The sequence below is a fragment of the Canis lupus genome, chromosome 17, assembly GCF_048164855.1.
Source record: "Canis lupus baileyi chromosome 17, mCanLup2.hap1, whole genome shotgun sequence".
In the NCBI taxonomy this organism is placed as follows: Eukaryota; Metazoa; Chordata; class Mammalia; order Carnivora; family Canidae; genus Canis; species Canis lupus.
Genome location: NC_132854.1, coordinates 29205988 through 29228959, shown reverse-complemented (window position 1 = coordinate 29228959; position 22972 = coordinate 29205988). Strand labels below are relative to the sequence as shown.

Sequence of the window (22972 nt, the reverse complement as noted above, 5' to 3'; positions counted from 1 at the left end):
AGGTCTGCTGTTACCCTAATACTCCTCCCCATAAAAGTCAGGGATTTCTTGTCTCTTGCTGCTTTAAGGATCTTCTCCTTATCTTTGGAATTTGCAAGCTTCACAATTAAATGTCGAGGTGTTGAACGGTTTTTATTGATTTTAGGGGGGGATCTCTCTATTTCCTGGATCTGAATGCCTGTTTCCCTTCCCAGATTAGGAAAGTTTTCAGCTAGAATTTGTTCAAATACATATTCTGGCCCTCTGTCCCTTTCGGCGCCCTCGGGAACCCCAATTAAACGTAGGTTTTTCTTCCTCAGGCTGTCGTTTATTTCCCTTAATCTATCTTCATGGTCTTTTAATTGTTTGTCTCTTTTTTCCTCAGTTTCCCTCTTTGCTGTCAACTTGTCTTCTAGGTCACTCACTCGTTCTTCCACCTCGTTAACCCTCGTCGTTAGGACTTCTAGTTTGGATTGCATCTCATTCAATTGGTTTTTAATTTCTGCCTGATTAGCTCTAAATTCTGCAGTCATGAAGTCTCTTGAGTCCTTTATACTTTTTTCTAGAGCCACCAGTAGCTGTATAATAGTGCTTCTGAATTGGCTTTCTGACATTGAATTGTAATCCAGATTTTGTAACTCTGTGGGAGAGAGGACTGTTTCTGATTCTTTCTTTTGAGGTGAGGTTTTCCTTCTAGTCATTTTGCTCAGTGCAGAGTGGCCAAAAGCAAGTTGTATTGGGAAAAAGAGAAAAAGAGAGGAGAGAAAGAAGGAAAGAAAAGAGAAAGAGAAAAAAAAAAAGGGAAGAAAAAGAAAAAACGAAAAAAAAAAAAAAAAAAAAAAAAAAGAAGAAAAAGAGAAAGAAAAAGAAAGGAGAAAAAAAAGGGGGTGGGGGAAGGAAACAAATCAAAAAGCAAAACAAAACAAAAACAAAAACAAACAAACAAAAAAAGAACCACCAGGGAGTATCTTCTGATTCTGTGTTCTTTAAGTCCCTTGGCTTCTCCTGGAAGTTGTCAGTCTAGCTGGTGTTCTGGGGGAGGGGCCTGTTGTGCTGATTTTCAGGTGTTAGCAGTTGGGGGAGCTGCTGTGCCCCCGCCTGGTGCAGGGCTCAGTGGGGGTTGTTTACCCCGTGAGGCCGCAGGAGGAACAGCCCCAGTGGCGGGGCAGCTCTGGAGCCCTGGATTCAGCCCCCGCAGTAGCTCCTGAGCTCTCCGTCTGCAGGGCCTGGAGGCTCCGGGGCGGGGCCGCTGATCTGCTCAGCTGGGGCAGGAGCGTCCTCGCTGTCCTGGGCCCTCCCGGCCTCTGCCTGTCCCGGGGGGAGGCCGGGTCCTGGGCTGTGTCCCGGCGCCCTGTGCTCCGGAGCCTGCGCTGTTGGATTCGCGCTCCCGGGCCGCGCAGCCCCCTCCGCGGAGCTGCCGCCCAAGCCCCTCCGAGCTGCTCCTGGAACCGCGCAGCCCCCTCCGCACGGAGCCTCTTCCTCTGCTCGAGCCCGGCCGAGCTGCTCCCGGGGCCGCGCAGCCCCCTCCGCGGAGCTGCCGCCCGAGCCCCTCTGAGCTGCTCCTGGAACCGCGCAGCCCCCTCCGCACGGAGCCTCTTCCTCTGCCCGAGCCCCTCCGAGCTGCTCCCGGGGCCGCGCAGCCCCCTCCGCGGAGCCGCCGCCCGAGCCCCTTCAGCTGCTCCGGGTCCCGCCGTGCGCGCTGCAGCCCTTAGGGAGCTCGGCGCACTCTCCCGGGGCGCAGTTGCTCTGTTAGTGTCCCCGGGAGCCCGAGGAGATCCTCGCCCTCCTGGGTCTTGCTCCAACTCCCCGCGAGCCCCTTTCCGCCCGGGAAGGTCGGTGCAGCTCCTGCTCCTCCGGGACGGGGCTCTCCTGTCCTGGGGACACTCGCCCCGGCCTCAGCCCGGCTCCTCGCGGGGCCCCTCCCCCTTGGAGGCCTTTGTTTCTTTATCTCTTTTTCCCCGTCTTCCTACCTTGATAGAAGCGCGAACTCTTCTCACTGTAGCATTCCAGCTGGTCTCTCTTTAAATCTCAGGCCGAATTCATAGATTTTCAGGATAATTTGAAGGTTTTCTAGGTAGTTTGGTGGAGACAGGTGATTTGGAGACCCTGCTCTTCCGCCATCTTGCTCCTCCCCCCCCTGGGTATCATCTTTGACAGAGAGACTTTCTCAGGACATGGCTTCATGTCCTGTGAAAATGCATATCCTTTCACAGTTCCTTCAGGGTAGGCTTAATATTGTTTTCAATTCCCACCACAATGGCTGGCTTCTATGAACATTGTGGTGTAGGTGCCACTTTGGATCACTACATTTGTATCTTTGGGGTAAATACCTGGTAGTGCAATTGCTGGGTCATAGGGTAGCTTTATTTTGAACTTCTTGAGGAATCTCCATACTCTAGCAGCAATGTTCACAGTAGCAAAACTGTGGAAAAAGCCAAGATGCTCATCCGTAAATAAACAGATAAAAAAGAGGTGGTATATATACAATGGAATATTACTCAGCCATCAGGAAGGTTGAATACTTACCATTTACCTTGATGTGGATGAAAACTGGAGGGTATTATGCTGAGCAAAATAAGTCAATCAGAGAAAAAACAATTATCATATGATTTCATTCATATGTGGAATATAAGAAATAGCACAGAGGATCATAGGGGAGGGGAGGGAAAACTGAATGGGAAGTCATCAGAGAGGGAGAAAAACCATGAGAGATTCTTAACTATAGGAAACAAACTGAGGGCTGCTTGAGGGGAAGTGAGTGGCAGGATGGGGTAATGGATGATGGACATTATGAGGGCATGTGATGTGATGAGCACTGGGTGTTATACGCATCTGATAAATTATTGAACAGTTCATCTGAAACTAACAATGTACTGTATGTTGGCTAATTGAATTTAAATAATGATAATAAAAACAATGGCTGAATTCGGTGACCTGCTTATACTTTCTCATCACTTTATCATTTAAGCCTTTGGGTTTGTGGCTGCTTTTTGCTGTTGTTAATCTTTGAGTTGTCTCACAGTCCCCTGTTTGGCTTTTTGTCTCTTCCAACACTTCTATCTCTAATTCCACATATAAAATCTGCTCTATTGAATTACCTAGCACTGGCGGTGTTTTCCTGCCTGAACTGTGACTGAAACAGTATCGGGTCTTCTCTCCCCCTACTTCCCCAGGAAGGCATATGATCTGTGGACACATGATCAGTGTTTCTGATATACGAAGATGCTCTAAAAAAAAAAAAGGAACTGAAAATTTTATACTAGATGGAAAATTTATATACACTGATATCCATATATTTAATTTAGAATGTGTCTGATATTTCCACCTGAATTTATATTTTTATTCACATAATTAGTTTAAGGTTCTCCCAATTCTGAAACATAGTTTTTACACTTTTGTTTTGAATGTGTTTCTGAATCTCCTATAATGATGCAATATTTAACAGAAGTTGACACTAAAACCAAGTCCCCACTTCCATCTAAAAGGTAATCTCATTTTTCTGTTCTTTCTGGGGGCCAAGGAGTAAAGAATAAATTCACTCAGGAAACAGGAACCAGATCCAGGCTACAGGACCCATGGACAGGGAAGGAAAAAGAGTGGGAAAAGGACTGAGCCCAGAGCTGGGATGAGACACACTCTCCTCAGTATCCCCTCCTTGGCTTTGCTTGGAAATTCTATATTTTCTCAGTCACAGCTCCTGTATGTGAGCTTTCAGCAGTTGGCAGCTCTCCAGTTGAGCACTTCATTTCACACAACAGCTCTAATTTTCAAATATTGACTTGAAGACTTAGTCTCCCTGGTGCCAGCTCAATTCCTAAACATTATTGCATTTAAAGCTTTGATTATTATGATGTACTATTGGGGGTTCCAGTTATCAAACTAAATTCATCTTTGTGGAATTTCTTTTATTGTAGTTCAGCAAGGGTACTCTACCTGTATGTAGTCATATATAAAGGATGCCAAATCCATTGTTAAATATGCATTATGCAAAGATTTATATTTAAAATGAACTTGAAATCTACAAATTATATATCAAGGATGATGAATGTTATGTACCAGGATACATTATAAATAAGTGTGTGCTGCTCATTTTGGATATGCGAAATAGTCTGCTTTTAGTATATTAGAAGCAGAGGCATTTTCACCAGCCTGACATTAGAAAGTGTGCTCTGCATTTGATCAGGGTTATTGGAAGTATAGGACATGGTAAAAAGAAAATAAGAAAATTATTTATGAGTTGCCAATAGTATTTCATAATAAAGAATAGTATATTACCACATTTCTTAAATGTGAAAAAATTTAATAATTACCATGGAAAACAGTACATTTTAATAAAATGTTCAAAACACAGTTATAAAAATAGATAGTAGACTTTTTTCCCATGAATTAAGGAAATCAAGTAGAACTTCTTGAGAAATAGGTTATGTAGAACACTATTCAACAAGTGACTGCCTTCTTTTTCCTCTTCCATTTTGGTTTGGTAGCTCTGAACATAAATGGTTGAGGAGATAATCAGTTGAGACTAATTATACAATGGACTGTTTAATAAAACCATCTATTTGATGATTAAAAACTAAAGTTGGGCAAAATGGACTAAGATTAAGGAGAGCAGTTGGAACATAATGCGTCAAGTTTTAAAAGTGTGGAACAGCATTTCCTCTTTAGAGATTACAGAAGATCCAGTACTACTGGAAGGAAGATCTCCAAAGGAAGGACAGAAGCAGATAGGCAGGTGTGAGAGGCTGGTCCATGAGCTGGGAATCTCCAGTGCTGTGCTCAGAAGCATGGCCTTTATTCATGGGTAGGTAGGGGCCATCAGCATGTTTTAACTGAGTGTCTCCAGGGGCAACCGTCATACAGGTAGCACTGGAGAAAATGGGTTAGAAGGTAGGAATGTGGAGAAAACAATTCAGAAGCTATTGCGGTAATCCAGAGGAGAATTCATGAGGGCTGAATTAAGAAAGAGACAGTGGAGATATAAGGTGTGAATGAGGTGAGATTTAATAAATATTTAAGAATATAAATTGATCAAGATGATTTATGTCTCTCAACAATTAAATATCTTTCAATCATTCATTCAGGTTCAATTGAAAAACAGATGAATAAAGATGATGCAAGATAAATATATATAGTGGAATATTAGTCATCAAAAGAATGAAATTTTGCTATTTGCCACGATGTGGTTGGAACTAGAGGGTATTATGCTAAGTGAAATAAGTCAGTCAGAGAAAGACAAATATCATATTATTTCACTCATATGTGAATTTAGGAAACAGATGAACATAGGGGAAGGGAAGGAAAAATAAAATAAGATGAAACCAGAGAGGGAGATGAGCCATAGAGACTCTTAACTCCAGGAAACAAAGGACTGCTGGAGGGGGTGTGGGTGGGGCAATTGAGTGATGGTCATTAAGGAGGGCACTTGATGTAATGAGCACTGGGTGTTATATACAACGGATGGTCACTAAATTCTACCCCTGAAACTAGTAATAAGTATATTTTAACTTTAATTCTAAATTGAGTTTAAATAAAAGATTTTTAAAAACTAGATGTGTTCAAAAAACAAACAAAAAAACTAGATGTGTTCAACAAATTAAAGAATAATACCACCAACACCTGAAACTCATGTGTTAACCAAACTTTTAAAAGAATAGAAGAAAAGAATTATCTGGAAAAAACCAATAATGTATAGTATCAGAAAAGAACAATATATCAGCTCCATCCCTTCTACCTATGTATGCATGAATGTCATCTATAAATCTAGCAGATAATCATTCAGTCTTGGTTTGATCTTTCAAGTGACTATTACCTCTTTCTCTCTACAGCACTTCCATTATGGTTCAGCTCATCATTTGTCATTTTTCCCTTATGTTGATCAGAGATTTATCTTGCTGAAACTCCTACCCATTTGGTTTTACTCTGGCCATACTTCAGACATTTAAAGATGGCTATAATATCCCCATTAAATTTCCTTTGGCTAATCATCCATATTTCCTTTATTTGCATCTTCAAACTCTTTTCACTCTTTCTTTAATGTCAATAGTTCCCTTATAATATGGAGATCAAGATTTTACAGTATTTTAGATGTGGTAAGATCAGTGCAGGGACAGGGATCCCCAGCCAGTAGGGCAGAATTAATTTCCAAAGCTTTCTGTATTTGTTCTCCAAGTTAGTTATTAGCACCATATCTCTTCTTTACCACCTTCTTCATATTTCTATTCTTGGTCCCCAACCCTTTCAAGATTTCATAGAATTCTTATTAAGAATGGGAGAACTGGAATTCTTCTTAGGAATATTTTATTTTTATTAGTTTTAGAGTGATGACAAATCCTTGGAAAATAGAAAAGAAATGTAACAAAATCTTGTTTAATGCCTTAACTCCTACCAACTGCAGCAAATGACTCCTTGTGGATCAATTAAATTAGAACTGGGCAAGGGAATTCTATTCAATTCAAGGGAATCAGGGAGGGTAATGGTAAACCCAGTTAATCCCAAAATATATGGCTCCAGAGGTGATAGCTGTCTTACTCGACAGCCTATCAACAACGAAGCAATTTGCTCTTTGATACATACACTGTTCATTTATCATAGGTTTTTCCTTCTTTCATTCTTGTTTAGCCAGCACATAACTGATTCCCTCTTCCCTCTAACCATTCATTCATTTTTATTGTTTCATTCTGAACTCCCTCCAAGTTGTCATCATATTTCTTTTATCTAAATGCCCCAAACTGTTATAAAAATCATCAGAAAGGAATATCTGATCATTTTTGTTGGAAATACCATTAATATTAAATACTCCCTAAGCTTCATCATGTTTAACTCTCCACATGACCTTCAAAAAACTTTAGTTCCTACTCTCAAGGAGTTTCCATTCCAGTAGGTGAAGTACAGAAAGATGTAGGCTGACTTTGATCACATCCTCACATTTTTTCTAAGCCATAGTGAGATAATTTTCCAAGCTGTCAATAATAATTTGTTTTGTCTTTGAACAGCTCTATCGGGAGAGTGTAACGGGGGGAGTAGTTGGTTAACCACGGCATATAAGGCCAGTCTGCTGAAAAGTGGCACAGAAAGATTTAACAGTGTTGTCCAGGGATGTTGTTATCTGAAGGGTGTTTAGTGATATTATTTAGTGAGTAAGATGGCATTGCCAAAATTCAAGATGGGTAAAATAACTCTTCCAAAAACATCATAGCTACCTATCACCCATTGCAATCTAATGACACAGAAGGTAGCCACTAGGGAGACCAGAGGCATGATGCACCCAGGTTAGAGACCTCTACAGCATCTGCAGGGCCTATTAGAAGAAAGCCAAGCTTGTCATAGGAACTTGTGATAAAAGACTTTATTTTAAAGCTTGTACTTTGAGCAACTGCTTGAGAGAAACCAAGATCCAGTAATATGCACCCAGAAGCAAGAAATAGACCCCATAGAACACTTTGAAGCAGTCCTAAGAAAACATGGGTCTTCCTGAATTGAAATTCCCCTCTTTCTGGTTATGACTAAAACTGGTAGTAAAATTGCTATTCTCACAATTCCCCATCTTTCCCAGGGTACTAAAATTAGGTGTCTAGAAGACGGTCTTTCAGCCTCAGCATAACTGACAATTTAGAATGAATAATTCTTTATTGTGGGGGAGGTCTTAAGCACTATACAGTGTTTAGCAGCATCCCTGACCTCTATGCACTAGATGCCACTAGCACCACCCTGACAACTTTGGGTAAGTTACCTATGTCCCCTAAGGCTCAATGTTCTTATCTGTAAGATGGGAATAATAGTAGTACTTACCTTATAGGGCTGTTGGAAGTATTAAAGATGTTAAATTAAAATCCAGTAGTAAGATGCTTACCATGTAGCAAGCCAGATATATCTTAGCTATTTTTCATTTGTTTTCAATGTGGTTTACATTACAGAATAAAGGTTCAATACTTATTGATATCCTTGGTCAATTTCTCAAGTTAGAGCCTCCTTTTAGATATTGTTAAATTTGAAACACAAACCATAAGGGACCCATAAAACTTTTTTTACTCAATATTTTTGGGCCAAAAGACAACAAATCAGGAAGGATGACTTAGGTAAGACTGCTGTCATACTGAGGCTTTTTCCATTTCAATGTGCAGCATTTTACTCAACATCAAAAGAAAGAGAGAAATCTGGTTTGAAGAAAGAGAAGGAATGACAACTGTTCTAAAAATAATCTTTAGACTATCCATCCTAGACTATAAATCCTAGAGGACAAACATAAGAGTCTGCAAGGAATTCTGCATCTATTTTGACTTGCTTATCTATAGTAACAAGAACACTAAAATGTTGTGGGGTGAAGAAAATAGTACAACTTTGTGTTCTTTAAAATTCATTCCAGAAACTTTTGTTGAACAAATTACTTGGCCAACATATTCCCTTTGTTCCCAGAACAAATCACTTCCGTTAAAGTGTAAGCTCAGATGGATTTGTGTTTTTACTTTGTAATCTACCATGAGATTGTATTTCTTCTTTCTCTTTCACCATTTCCCATTCCCACACACAAACACCTGGAGTTCCTGAAGCTGCCAGTAATTCTTTTTCTCTGAGTTCATCAACATATAGAGGAAAGTACCTAATTAGAGCAAATAATTTGATAAAGTCTATTGGCTAGAAAATTAACTCAGAATAGCTGAGAAATGAATAATTGCCGTGATATGATATGTGACTGGAACCTTGCTCAGAAAAAGAAAAAAAAGTGCTGAGGAAAATCTGTGATCATGATAAATAGTGGTTTATCCATTCAGAAGGAGTCATTCAGGGACACTAGAAAAATCAGTATTAAGTCACTTCTTAGGATCTTAACTGCAGATATTAGAAGCATCATAAACAAAGCACTAATTTAATTGCAAGAGGTATTAATTAGAAAGATGATATGAACACAAGAGAAGATAAAGAAATGGGGCAAAAGGACTTGTGAAAAATAGCAGTATCAAGAAATAAGAAATGTCAAAATTGGAAGATGAAGTCTAATATATTTGGAAGCTCTAGTTCATTTTAAAACCCCTATATCTAATTCTATTCCATTAATAATGCAGCACATCTGGGAAGAAGCATTTGGATGAGAGTAGTACTTAAAGAGATTTAAATATGAGCATGATTAAACCCAAGAAGTCGATATGATTTTGCAATGTGAATCTGGAGATAGTGTTGGTGTGATCTGGGCTGCAGAACCAGCCAGTCATTGTCATACAGATAAGGTATGAATTTTTTTAATTTTTTTTTTTTTTTTTTTTTTACTGTTTTAGAGTGATAGTTCTCCTAATGGGGACCTTGGTTAAAAACTGAAATGAACTAGAATAGTGTCCAGGCAAACCACGTGATAGACACACTGAAGAGTAAGTAGAACAAATAAAATAAAACATGACTAATGAGTCAGATGACCTTTTAAAGCTTAACAATTCAGTTTAAAGTGTGTCAGGCATTGCAGTTATAAAGGTCAATCATAGTGAAGGTGAGATAAGTAAGTTGTAGTTCTTGCCCATAAGGAAATTGTAATCTAATGAGTAAAAGAGACAATTATTGACACAAACCAATGTAGGTGAGGAATGGGCCTGATGTTCTTTGAAGGTACAGAGGAGAAAGGTATCCAATAATTTTAGGGAAATTAATTAGGAAGAGAAATAGAGTTAATCGAATAGGACATTGGCAGATAACTTCCATTTGGAAAGATGAATGAGGACTGTAGAAAGACTAAGGGAATAGGAATAGGAATGAGGGTAGAGAACAGCCCCAACCAAGGGAACAGATGGGGAAAGGACAGAGAGCATGCCATACAAGGGAAGTGGGGGAAGGAAAGGTGGAGAGCAGACCAGGCAGGGAACAGATCAGATTGGGGGTGGAAGGCAGGCAAGACCAAGGGAACAGAATAGGTGAAGGACACAGAGCAAGCCAATGTAATGGAACAGAGTGAATTAAGGGCAGAAGGCCAGCCAGAACATGAGAATAGGATGGCGATGGACAAACACAATGACTGAAAGAGTGGATTCTCCTGAAAAAATATCTGAATAGTTCTTTTAAACAAGTGCATCACTACTCTCAAAGACAAAAAGAGTGATTTCAGCTTGGAGATAAATGGGTTTAGAATGACCAATTAAGTAGAAATAATAGCGTTTTCTAAATTCTATAATTTCAAATTATATAACTCAAGTGATAGCAGATGACAAAGCTTCTTAACATAAAGGTACAGTGGATCTATGTAGGAGAGAAGGATCACAGGTTTGGAGCAAGAGATGGGTGAATCTTGACTGTAAACTTTCTACCTCTTGCCAAGGGAATGTTAGTTAGACTTGTGAGCTTAAGTATTGTTGCTTGTAAAAATAAATAGTTCCTACTTCTTAGGTCATGTTGTATTAGGTATCAGTGAAATCATATTTGTAAAGTTTTTTTTTTAATTTTTATTTATTTATGATAGTCACAGAGAGAGAGAGAGAGGCAGAGACACAGGCAGAGGGAGAAGCAGGCTCCATGCACCGGGAGCCCGATGTGGGATTCGATCCCCGGTCTTCAGGATCGCGCCCTGGGCCAAAGGCAGGCGCTAAACCGCTACGCCACCCAGGGATCCCCATATTTGTAAAGTTTTATCACAGTGCTATTCACATAGTAATGCTCAATCAGTAGTAGCTATATTACTGCTACCACTCCTGCTACTATTATCTTCTAACTACATGATACTCTCAATAGATGTCAGCTATGAAAAGTGAAGAATCTTAATAATATATCTTTTTAAAGTATGGCTTTCCGTATTCTTTTTAATTTACTCCCTGGTCACAAATCAAAAACCTAGGAAAAGAGTCATTTATGCTTTGAAGCTACTATGGCTGTAATCCCATCAGGAATGTAATCAGGGATGCCTGGGTGGCTTACTGGTTGAATCTCTGCTTTCTGCTCAGGGTGTGATCCTGGGGTCCTGAGATCAAGTTCCATATCAGGCTCTCCATGGGGAGCCTGCTTCTCCTTCTGCCTATGTCTCTGCCTCTTTGCATGTCTCTCATGAATAAATAAATAAAATCTTAAAAAAAAAAAAAAGGAATGTAATTATAGCAGCCCCTTGTCTCCTCCTACCTATTCCTACTTAGGGCCATCAAATGACCTAGACCCTAGGAAGAGTACATTGTTAGTTATATCATAAATGTAACATCACATAGATTATTGTGAATTAGCTTTATCTTCCAAATATCAGAATTTAATTCCTTTATAGAAGAAATTGTTACTTATTGACATTCATTGACCATGTTGGTGTGAGCAGCATAGAATTAAATACTAAGCTACATTAAAATTACTCAAAACTATCAGATGTATCTGGAAAAATTAGTATTTTTTTCTCCAGTAGAGAATTTTACAGAACAAAGTAATTTATTTAGTTTATCTAATTGTCCAAGTTTAATTTCTCTTTACTACCAGCCATGGTGGAGGGTGGGGAATGGGGAGAGTACCTCTCTGCCCTTTCCATCACTTAATTCCCATTCAATATTCTCCCTAAATCCATTTCCATCTTCTGCCACCCCATAGTCTTGCTCCTTTTTACTGCACCCATGAGCTCTTCAACAACATCCTGACTCCTTCCTCATCTAATCATTCCCTTCTTCCATCCCTCTTGTGATAGCACTATGGAATAAGGCCCCATGCAACCTCACTATCTCAGACACATCCACTGAATTCCTATTGCCTCTAGGGAATAGTTCACCTCCTCAGCCTTACATCCAAGACCATATATAATCCAACCTGTCCAATTCTATCCTCCTCGCTCAACTCTAATCAGGGTGGTTTCTTCAGTTACCTTCAAATATTTCACGACTATCTTTTCTTTATAGTATAATTCCTTTTCCAAACAATAGGCCCTTCCTATCAACTAAATCCTTTCTATCCTTTAGGCCCAGTGAGTTTCCGTAATCAACATGAGTTTAGTGGTTTATAAAAGGGGGCCCTGGAAAGCTCCAGACATGAGTTTGAGGTCTGGCTCTGTTATGTACTTAAATATTAACCTAGGGAAATTACTTAACTTCATGAAATTTCAGTTACTCTTGTCTACAAAATAACTAAGATAATGATATTCACTTCCTCATAATGCCGCTTTGAGGGTTAAATGAGATAATTTGGTAAAGAGATTAACATAGATCCTGTCAAAATTAGTAGGTGATGTTTGCTATTATATGTATTTTTTCTTTGATCATATTAATCCCTTCCATAAATTCATATTTTTTGAAAGATTTTAGCTACTTATTTCATTCATCATTCATTCATTTATTCAGAGAGCTCATGAGTGGGAAGCTAGGGCAGAGAGAGTGGGAGAGAGGATATTAGGGAGGCTCTACACTCAGCACGGAGCCCACCTTGGGGCTTGATCTAACCCTGGTATCATGACCTAAGCCAAAATCAAGAGTCAGATGCTTAATTGACTGAGTCACCCAAGTGCCTCCCTAAATTCATATTTGATCAAAGTCGGATATTCCATAACATCACAATGAGATAAAAAAAGTGTTGTTTAAGAAAAAATGACAAAGATATGCCCCAAAACATTAACAGCTAATATACTTGGTGAAATTATGAGTTACTTTGCTTTTTATCCAATTCTTTATATTTTCAATTTATGAAATTGAAATACTTTAATATTGAAATAATCCTTCTTTAGAAAAGTGTTTAAATTAAAAAAAACTATCAATACCAATTACTGGCTTAAGTGTGCAGAAACTAGGACCTTCATGCACTGCTGGTGGACATGTGAAATGCTCCAGACATTTGAAAAATAGTTGGGAAGTTTCTCAAAATGTTTAACTGGAGTTCTCTTACAACCCATCAACTTTATTCCTATGTATCTATTCAAGGAAAAAATATATATCCACACAGGACTGATACACAGATGTTGACAGCTTATAGTTAAAAAGTGTGGACAACCCAAATGTCCATCAACAGATGGATAAATAGATCAAAATACTTCAATACAGCTGTTAAAAGAATACTTAGACTTAATTTTATAAGCAATGGGGGGGGGCCACTTAGGATTTGCAAATAAGGAGAAACTGTTGAAAAATTTTGCCAATAGTTAATAAACACTCAAATAAAATATTAAAACTGTATTTAAAAAATTCACATATCACTTTGAAGGTATATCACTGATTTTTGGACTGGAATAGCAATGACTAAACTTTTGAGTATTAACGGTGTTCCAGGGTCTGCACCAGCCACAATAGCCATAATCATGCCACCAACACAGTGGACATTATCATTAGCCCCTTTTTACAAATGAGCAAAATAGTGAAAATAAAAGGCTTGGCCAGGGTCCCAAAGCTAGTGAGTGTAAGTAAGGATGGAAACCCGGGTCTATCTGATTTTAAAGCCCATATTCTTTCCAAGCCTCCATACCACCTTGCTAGAATTACCTTATTCCTTCTCTATCCCTTCTCACCTCCTTGCCCCTTGGCATAACTGGGATCTCAGGCCTCCACTTGAATCTCTCTGCAGTCATACCCGAAACTGAGTTATAAAGGGGCGGGCAGTCCCCTTACTTAATATTGTCTCTAGTTTTTGCAGAGTATTTTTTTCTGTGTCTTTGTTCTCCAGAGCTCCTAGGAGGTAAAGACTGTCTTTTTGCCATGGCAATTTTAGCAACTAATACTATATTTTGCAGATAGTAGGTATTCAGTAAATATTGTTAAATGAGGGAGTGAATGACTTGAATGCATGCAAGAAGCAATAAATGCTATTTATTGAGGCAGGGGACAGATGTGCTCAATGAACATAATTAAGTGATTCTTGTTATCACTTCTCAGATATATACTGAGCATTATATTCAAATTTTTAGCCAAGTGCTAGGGATCCAAAGATGAATATGACCCAGTTCCCTTAGAACTCACAATATAGTCATTTACAACAGGTGTGAATTCAAGTAACATATATAATATTTTAAGTTCCACATTTTTTCCACTAGTCATAACAACCAGGGATTGGGTAGCTACAGGGAAGAGGATTAATAGTTTCAGGTATGAAATGTTTTATTTCTCTGAAGGAAACTTATAGAATGTTGAATTTTGTTATGTTCCTGGACTGTCACACATTTTATTTCAGACTACATCAAAAATTTGTATATGCTTGGAGTCCTTACAAAGAATCAAGGACTTCCTGAAGCCACCAGTGTTTCCTAGGATGCTGCTAGAAACATCCCCACTCAAATTTAAGCTGTTTGAAAAGAAGATTCCCTTGTTTCCATAAATATTTGAAGTATCATCAAAATAACCTGAGGCAGACAAGCTCTAATACTCAAGTATAATCATTCATTTCTTTCATGTCACTCTGATTTTCTTCACTTGACATAAATGTGGTCTGACATATTGATTATCCATTCCTTGGCCATGGGGGGACTTTTACTCATATATTGATCTAACTATTTGGTTTAGGGGAGTTTGTTTATGTGGATGCCATGAGATGCTTCTGAAATACAGTGTTTCAAAAATAACATAACCGTATCAATGAAGCACTACTCGGCTGAGGCAACTGTACTTTCAACAGGAATAGATCTGGCACTCCAGGTCTCCCCCAGAAAGGTGCCACCTCCTGTTCTGTCTGTTGTGGGCCATAAGAGCTAGAGAGTAAGTGCCAGGTGTCTCCAATTGAGGTGCCTTTCCTCAACAACAGTTGTTGGAATCTTTGAATAACTTTATTGAATCGTATAATTTACATATCATAAAATTTGCCTGCTCCAAGTTTACAATTCAAAGTAAAAAAAGTTTACTTTTTTTTAGTAAGCTTAATGAATTATGTAACCATCACTATCACCCATTTTTGGCACATGTTTTCACCCCAATAAGATCACCTGTCCTTATTTATGTTTCATCCCATTGCCACCCCCAACCCTGGGCAAGCACTAGTTCACTTTCTATCTCCATAGATTTGCCTCTTCTATACATTTCATAAAAAGGGGATCATATAGCCTTTTGTGTCTGGCTCCATTCAATTAAAACGTTTTTGAGGTACATCCATGTTATAGTGTATATCAAAAGTTCATTCTACTTTATTGCTAAATAGTATTCAGTGGATGGATGTGTTATATTTTGTTTCTCCATTTATTGCATGGACATTGGGTTGGCTCCACTTTTTGGCTATTACTAATAACGCTATTACAAACATTTGTGTATAAGTCCTTTTGTGGGCATATCTTTGGACTTCTCTGGGGTGGATATCCAGGAATGGAAGTTTGGGATCATATGGTAACTCTAGGCTTAATATTTTGAGAAACTACCCAATTATTTTCAAAGTGGCTGAACTATTTTATACTCCCATGAGTAAATTAGGAGGGTTCTCATTTTTTTCCACATCTTTGCCAGCAGTTGTTACTGTCTTTCTTTTTGGTTATAGCCTTCCTAATGGGTATTAAAGGACATATCATTGTGGTTTTGGTTTGCATTTCCCTAAAGACTAATGATGTTGAGCACCCTTTCATGCACTTATTAGCCATTCTTAAAACTTATTTGGTACTCAAATCTTTTGTTCCTTTTTTAGTTGGATTATTTGTCTTCATATTGAGTTGTAAAACTTCTTTATATATTTTTGTACAAGTCCTTTAGCAGATATGTAATTTGCAAATATTGCATATTATTTTGTGGATTGTTTTTAACTTTCTTAATGCTGTCTTTTGAGTACAAGTTCTTAATTTTTATGAAGTCTGATCTATCAAGTTTTTCTTCATGTTTTTTGTGTCATATTTAAGATATCTTTGCCTGATCCAAAGTCTCAAAATTTTTTTCTTATGTTTTATACTAAAAATCTGTATAATTTTAGCTCTTGCATTTGGGTTCTGATCCATTTGTTATTTTTTCTATATAGTAGATATGAAGACTTTTCTATATGGAGGTAGGGGCTAAGTTCATCTTTTTACATTTGGAGTTTCCATAGTCTCAATATCATTTGTTAAAAAGACTATTCTTTCCCCCTTTGAATTACCTTGGCACCTCTGTTGAATACCAATTGGCTGTAGGTATAAAATTTTATTTCTGGACTCTCAATCTGTCTCATTCATTCTGAAATCAAGCGCTGACTCTGACTCTGTGCTGCGCATGGAGCCTGCTTGGGATTCTCTCTCTCCCTCTCCCTCTATCCCTCCCCATGATCTCACTCTTTCCTTTTTTTTTCTCAAAACAAAACAAAACAAAACAAACCCAACTTAGTATACATGCAATTAGAGTCTCTGAAAAAGATAAAAAACATACAAATTTTATGAAAACTATAACCTTACATACCCACAAGCTAAACAAATCTAAAGTACAACAACATGAAAATAACACAGTAGCATATTATACTTACACTGCTCACCATTGACAATAAAGAGGAAAAATAAAAAGCAACCAGTATAAAAAGGTACATTACATAGGGCATGAAAAAGATAAGGATATTAACATATTTCTGATTGGAAGCAATGCAAGTGAAAAGACAGTGGAACATCTTTAAAGTCCTGACAGCAAAATATTTTCAACCTAGAATTATATATCCAGCAAAAATATATTTCAAAAAGAAAGGTGAAATAAAGATTTTTTCAAGTGTAAAAAAGCTGTAATAATTAATCAACAACAATATCACTATAAGAAATATTAAAGTAACTCCTTCAGACAGATAAAAATTGGTAAGAAAAATATGTACATATATGTAGCAATGAAGAATACTGGAAAGGATAACTACACTGGTAGATATGTATAATTTTTTCTTATTATTTAAAAAAACTTAAAAGGTAACTATTTAAAGATTTATTTATTTGAGAGAGAGAGAGAGAGCTCACACCCAAGCAGGGGGAGGGGCAGAAGGAGAAGGAGAGAGAGAGAATCCCAAGCAGACTCCTTGCTGAGCACGAAACCTGATGCGGGACTTGACCCTACAACCCTGAGATCATGATCTAAGCCAAATCAAGAGTTGGACACTTAACCAACTGAGCTGCCCAAGTCACCCCAGTGACTGCCTATTTAAACAAACAAGCAAACAAAAAACAGTGTTGTATGGAGTTCATAACATTTGTATAAATAATTGTGTGACAATAGTACTAAGGACAAAAGAGGAAAAATTAAAGCATATCATTGTAAGGTTTTTATATCATGCATGAAGTGGTATAAGAACACCTAAAGATAGATGGTCATAAATCAAAGATGCATACTCTAAACCATAATGCATACCATAATGCGACCATAGCTAGCAAGCTTAAAAAGCAAATAAGAGGGCAGCCTGGGTGGCTCAGCAGTTTAGCACCACCTTCAGCCCAGGGCGGGATCCTGGAGTCCCGTGATCAAGTCCCACATAGGGCTCCCTGCATGGAGCCTGCTTCTCCCTCTGCCTGTGTCTCTGCTTCGCTCTCTGTGTGTCTCTCATGAATAAATAAATAAAATCTTTTTAAAAAAAGCAAATAATATGGCATCAAAGAAACTTACATAATCCAAAAGAAAAGAACAGATGGACAAATAGAAAACAAATAGCAAGATGATCATTTTAAACCCAACCATAGCAATAATTACGTTAAATGTAATTACACTCCAATTAAAAGGCTGAATGTCAGAATACACTAAAAATCATATCCAAATATATGCTGCCTACAAGAAACGCACTTTACCCCTTTTGCCCACTACCCACAAATGGATGAAGAATCAAAAGGCAAACACTTTCTACTCTAAGATAAACAAGTCCTGGAGGTGTAATGTGCAGCATAGTGACTGTAGCCAACGGTACTATTTTGAATATTTTAAAGTTGTTAAGAGAGTATATTTTCAAATTTCTCATTATAAGAAAAAAATGTAGCTATATTTGGTGGTAGGTGTTAACTAAACCTATTGTAATCATTTCACAACACATACATATATCAAATAATTATGTGTACACTTTTAAGAAAATATTTTATTTCTTTATTTGAGAGAACATGAGCAGCAGGGCAAAGGGACGAGAGAGAGGGAGAAGCAGACTTCCTAGTGAGAAGGGCCTTGATCCCAGGACCCAGAGATCATCACCCAAAGGCAGATGGGCCTTTAACTGACTGAGCCACCTAGGAGCCCCATTATCTTGTACACTTAAAATGAATATGAGGTTATATGTTAATATATCAAGTAACATTTGTAAAAGAAATACACCTTAGAAAAAGACAAAATAGTTTAAAATAAGTGTACTAATGATTACAGGAAGTTTAAAATTAGTATGTGTTTAGCACTTCGTGTGTTCGACATTCAGTGATTACTTAGTAAAAATAATTCTTAATACATTTCCTGATGTTGAACGGATGTCTAAGTCAGTTTGAGCTGATATAACAAAAACCATAGTTTGGAGACTTTTAAAAAATATATTTTATTTATTTATTCATGAGAGACACAGAGAAAGGCAGAGACATAGGTAGAAGGAGAAGGAGGCTCCCTTCAGGGAGCCTGATGCGGGACTTGATCCCAGGACTCTGGGATCATGATCTGAGCCATAGGCAGATTTGAACATCACTGAGCCACCCAGGCACCCTGAGTAGGGGGCTTAAACAATAAAAATTTGTTTCTAACAGTTCTAGAGGCTTGAAAATCCAAGATCATGGTGCTGGCATATTTGATGTCTGGTGACAGTCCTGTTTCTCAAGATGTCCACCTTCTTCTTGTCATCACATGGTGGAGATGTCATTACATGGTGGAGAGAAAGAGCTCAGATATTTTCTTCTTATAAGGTGAAATCGTTTTGGGGAGGCTGTACTTGCATGACCTCATCTATACCTAATGATAATCTAAAGCCCACCTCCAAATATTATCACATTGGGAATTAGGGCTTCAACACATGAATCACAGCAGTGGGACCTCACATATTTAGTTCATAGCAATTGGGTAAGCTTCATATGCCTTAGGAGATAATTGGGTGTCTCTTATGATGTCTAGCAACTTCAGTATCTTTGTTTCACTTAAAAGCATCAGTTCTTCCTCTATAATGATTACAGAATAAACTAGGTTTATAAGCTGTAAGGGATACTTATTGGATTTGAGCCCCTTCAAAACTACTGGTAGCTATAAGGTGTGGATGAGAACATTTGGCAGGATTACCTGAGGGTCCATCTCCAAAAGGTGACCCAGGTGATCAGAACAGCTGACTACAATTTGGTTTGAAAGCTGATGTGCTGGTCTGGAATACTAAGGACAGTTCTTTAGCATTTAGCAAGTCAAAAATAGGCATTTTTAATTCATTCCTCCAGCTTCACTGAAAACTCTGCAGTCCTGTCAGGCTGAGTTCTCACAGGAGTATGAAGGAAGTAGGAGAAAGAAGATTCAAAACACATTCCCACTGGCTTTTAAAAAGTGGTTATAAAGATAATGAATGTAAATGAGTTTTCAAAGAGATTTGAATAGTATTATTAGCTCTACAAATTTTGACATCCCTAGAATATATCTAGAAACTAATATAGGATTTTGGATAGCTATTCTCATACTCTCTTGGAGACTCTAAAATCACTGTACATCTAATGGTTGAGCTACTTTTGCATCTTCAAATTTTCAATTTTTCTACCCACCACAAAAAATACAAAAGAGCAATAACCACAACAAATCTATACTCAAATCCATTTTTGATGTCAGGGATCTCTCTTTTTCTCTTTGCTGCTTTTTATTGGACATCTAATGGGAGTCTCTAGAGGAAATCTAATAATTTCTTTATAGTTTTATTTTTTGTGTGACCATATACTTATGTTTATTGACGCTACATTACTACACTTGACTTTCTATCTTCTCTCTTACATGGTTCTCCCTTTGTTTTAGCTAAGATTTTAGTGAGATTTCTTTTCATCTAGCAAACCGATTGTGTTATTTCACCGAGGTTTGAGTGAATGTGCAGTCCCTTGCATTCATTTCTCAAGAAGGAAGATGCGTTTAGTTTGCCTTTTTAACTTTATGAGATTGCACTGATCCATTTACACATTTCCCCCCCTAGGACTGACTGAGGTGGTGGCCTCCTAAAAGCTCAGATTATGGCTCTAGTAGAGAACAAAACTGACCTACCATGACTGGACATGTAAACTTCCATTGTACCAGTCTCCATGCCTACAGTAATTACTGTTATTGAAGTCAGAGTTAGAGATTGGTACACCTTGACATGAAGAGATAAAAGGCTCATATTATAGAAAATTTCCTCAGGCCAGAATTTAAGAGGTAAGAGGTATGAGGTTCTATGTAAGAGGTAAGAGGTTCTGCTCTCTTACCATAGTCCAACTTTCCCTCATCCCTTTCTATCACTGCTACAACTAGTGGCTCCAGATGAACTTGGAATACATACCCACACCTGTTATTAAAGAGGAGATTGGGGAATCCCTGGGTGGCTCAGTGGTTTAGCGCCTGCCTTCTGCCCAGGACGTGATCCTGGAGTCGCGGGATCGAGTCCCACATCAGGCTCTCTGTATGGAGCCTGCTTCTCCCTCTGCTTGTGTCTGCCTCTCTTTCTCTCTGTATCTCTCATGAATAAATAAAACCTTTAAAAAAATAAATAAAGAGGAGATTTATAGGTGTTGAAGTGAGCTTTATTGAAGAATAAAAGATTATTTTAAGAGAGGGTACCTCATAGGGAAAAGGGGCAATTATTTACAGACAGCTTATATTTTCCTTGAGAAAACCTATACAGTTTCCCAGATAGTCAAAATATCTTCCTTATAATGAACACCTCAAACAGAAGTGCCTGTTCTTGGGTACATGGATGAACGTTAGGGGTAGAAGAACTACCTGAGTGTGTACAATCTGTGTAGGTGTGTGCATGCATGCACATGTCAGCATTTTCCTGAACAGTTTTCGCTATAGTTTTCATTATATTTTAAAAGCTCAATATATCAAATGCCTATTATATGCACCTCCAAATCTCCTCAGCCTCATGTTGTACCTCCATCCTTTCGGGCCACCAGTCCTGCACAAGCTTGGACCAGCTTTTTGCTAGTGCTTCACCTTTGTGCTCAGGCCACACCCTTTCTCCTTTCATTCTACTTCTCTGACACCATAGGTATCCATTTGGCATTCAGAGCCATGGGCCATAGCTGACTCACAGGTGCCAAGAACCAATAGAATAACACTTCTTGGCTCATCCGCAAGGGAAAAATTCTGATTGCCATTTCAGAAGGTCCCTCAGAAGGTCCCTTATGCCTCAAGCAGTGACCAACTCAAAACCCACTTTTACATCACTTTTCCCTCCTCCCCTACTTCACTCTCTCTTGTCCCTCTCTCCCATTTCCAGGAATCACATTCTCAAATAAGCTATTTGCACGTAAGACTTTGCCTCCAGGGGAACCCAACCTAAGGCAGCCAATGACTTAAAATGTATTACAATCTACTATCTAAGAATCTATACAGTTTCCCACTCAAGTACCATATTGTTTAAATCCTTCCTTTACTAGGGCCCAGTGACCATTGCATCTGAAATTAAATGCATTCCGTGTTCTATTTGTACTTCCTCCTTAATATAGCTTTGGGACTCTTTGTTTAATGAAGTCTGGAGTGAATTTTCTCTCCAGCTAGCACAAAATAATAATCATGACATCAAGGAGCTTAACATAGCTAACCAATGCTCATGAGCTTTTCTTTTTCTTTTCTTTTTTTGTATATTTTTTTTTATTGGAGTTCGATTTGCCAACATATAGTATAACACCCAGTGCCATGAGCTTTTCTTTATCCTATTTTTCCCTACTAGACTAGTCATTTGTCACTTCCTTAAATGTCTGTTTTGGCATGTGGTAAACCAAATTGTAAGATGAAGCCCAATGACTCCCACTCTCATATAATCTCCTCCCTTTGATATAGGCAGAACCTGAGTATCATGGGATATGCTCCTCTAATTATGTTCTATGGTGAACGTGAAGTGGCTTTGTAGAGGAAACTAAAGACCCCTAATCAGCTGACTGAGTTCATCAAAGGCATATTACTCTGGGGAGCCTGATTTAATCAGGTAAACTCTTTAAAAGAGGGCTCAGGGCTTTCTTGGGTTCACAGACTCATCTACCAATCTTGAGAAAGCAAGTTACCATGAGTTCTGCAGCTGCAGGAAAATGAATTCTGCCAACAACCACTTGAGTTTGGAAGAGGATCTTGAGCCTCAGATGACACCATGGCCCTGGCTGACACTATCATTGCAGCCTTGTGAGTCTCTGAGTAGAGAATTCAGCTAAACCATGCCCAGGCTCCATATCCACAGAAACTATGAGATAATAAAAGTATGTTGTTTGATTAATTAATTAATTAATTAATTAGAGAGAGAGTGTGCCCACATGCGAATGGATGGAGGGGCAGAGGAGGAGGGAGAGGGACAAGCAGACTCTGTGCTGAGCATGAGCCAACATGTGGCTGGATCTCATGACCCTGAGATCCCAACCTGAGCTGAAACTGAGTCAGTGGACATTTAACCACTTAACCAACTGAGTCACCCAGACGCACTGTATGTTGTTTTATATCATTAAGTTTGAGACAATTTGTTACATGCAATAAAAAACTGATACATGGCACTTGTCGCATAATTTTTGTTTCCATTAATGCTTCCTTGCTAGACAAAGCATCCCTGAAGGGCAGTGACTGTGTTCATTCCATCTTGGGTTCACTGATATCTGGCAAAATGCCCTTGTATGGTAAATATTAATAAACTTTCATTTAATAAATAACAAATGTTTAATATTCTAAAAATGAAAAGTATAAAAATATTCATTTTGACCTTTGTACTACCTTTTTATGTGAACTATTTAAAATTTCTAATTTCAGTGTGTTGTGGCAAAATTTATAAAGTGCTTTTAGTTTTTCAGATCTTTTTATGTGCATGTCTTTGAGCTCTGCTCATATTACCCATGGCAAATGAAGGTGCCAGATCCCTGGGAGCCTTGACAATTCTAAGAAATATTCCCATGCCATATTTTACTTCTACATTTCTCACCAAAATTAATGGAGCAGATCTTCACTCAATGCCAAGATTCTAGTCTGAGCTTGCCGAATTGGTATTAGGTGCTCAAGATGGAAAACTAAGGGACATT

The 22972-nt window shown here is 38.3% G+C and overlaps 1 long non-coding RNA gene across 1 annotated transcript in view; it reads left to right on the top strand.

Moving 5' to 3' along the window:
- The window catches only part of LOC140607982 (uncharacterized), a 114559-nt gene that overhangs the window by 55645 nt on the left and 35942 nt on the right, over positions 1–22972 (top strand). Inside the window, exon 3 of the long non-coding RNA XR_012009924.1 lies at positions 9039–9200. This is a non-coding gene — a long non-coding RNA (uncharacterized lncRNA). The remainder of the gene's footprint in view (positions 1–9038; positions 9201–22972) is intronic.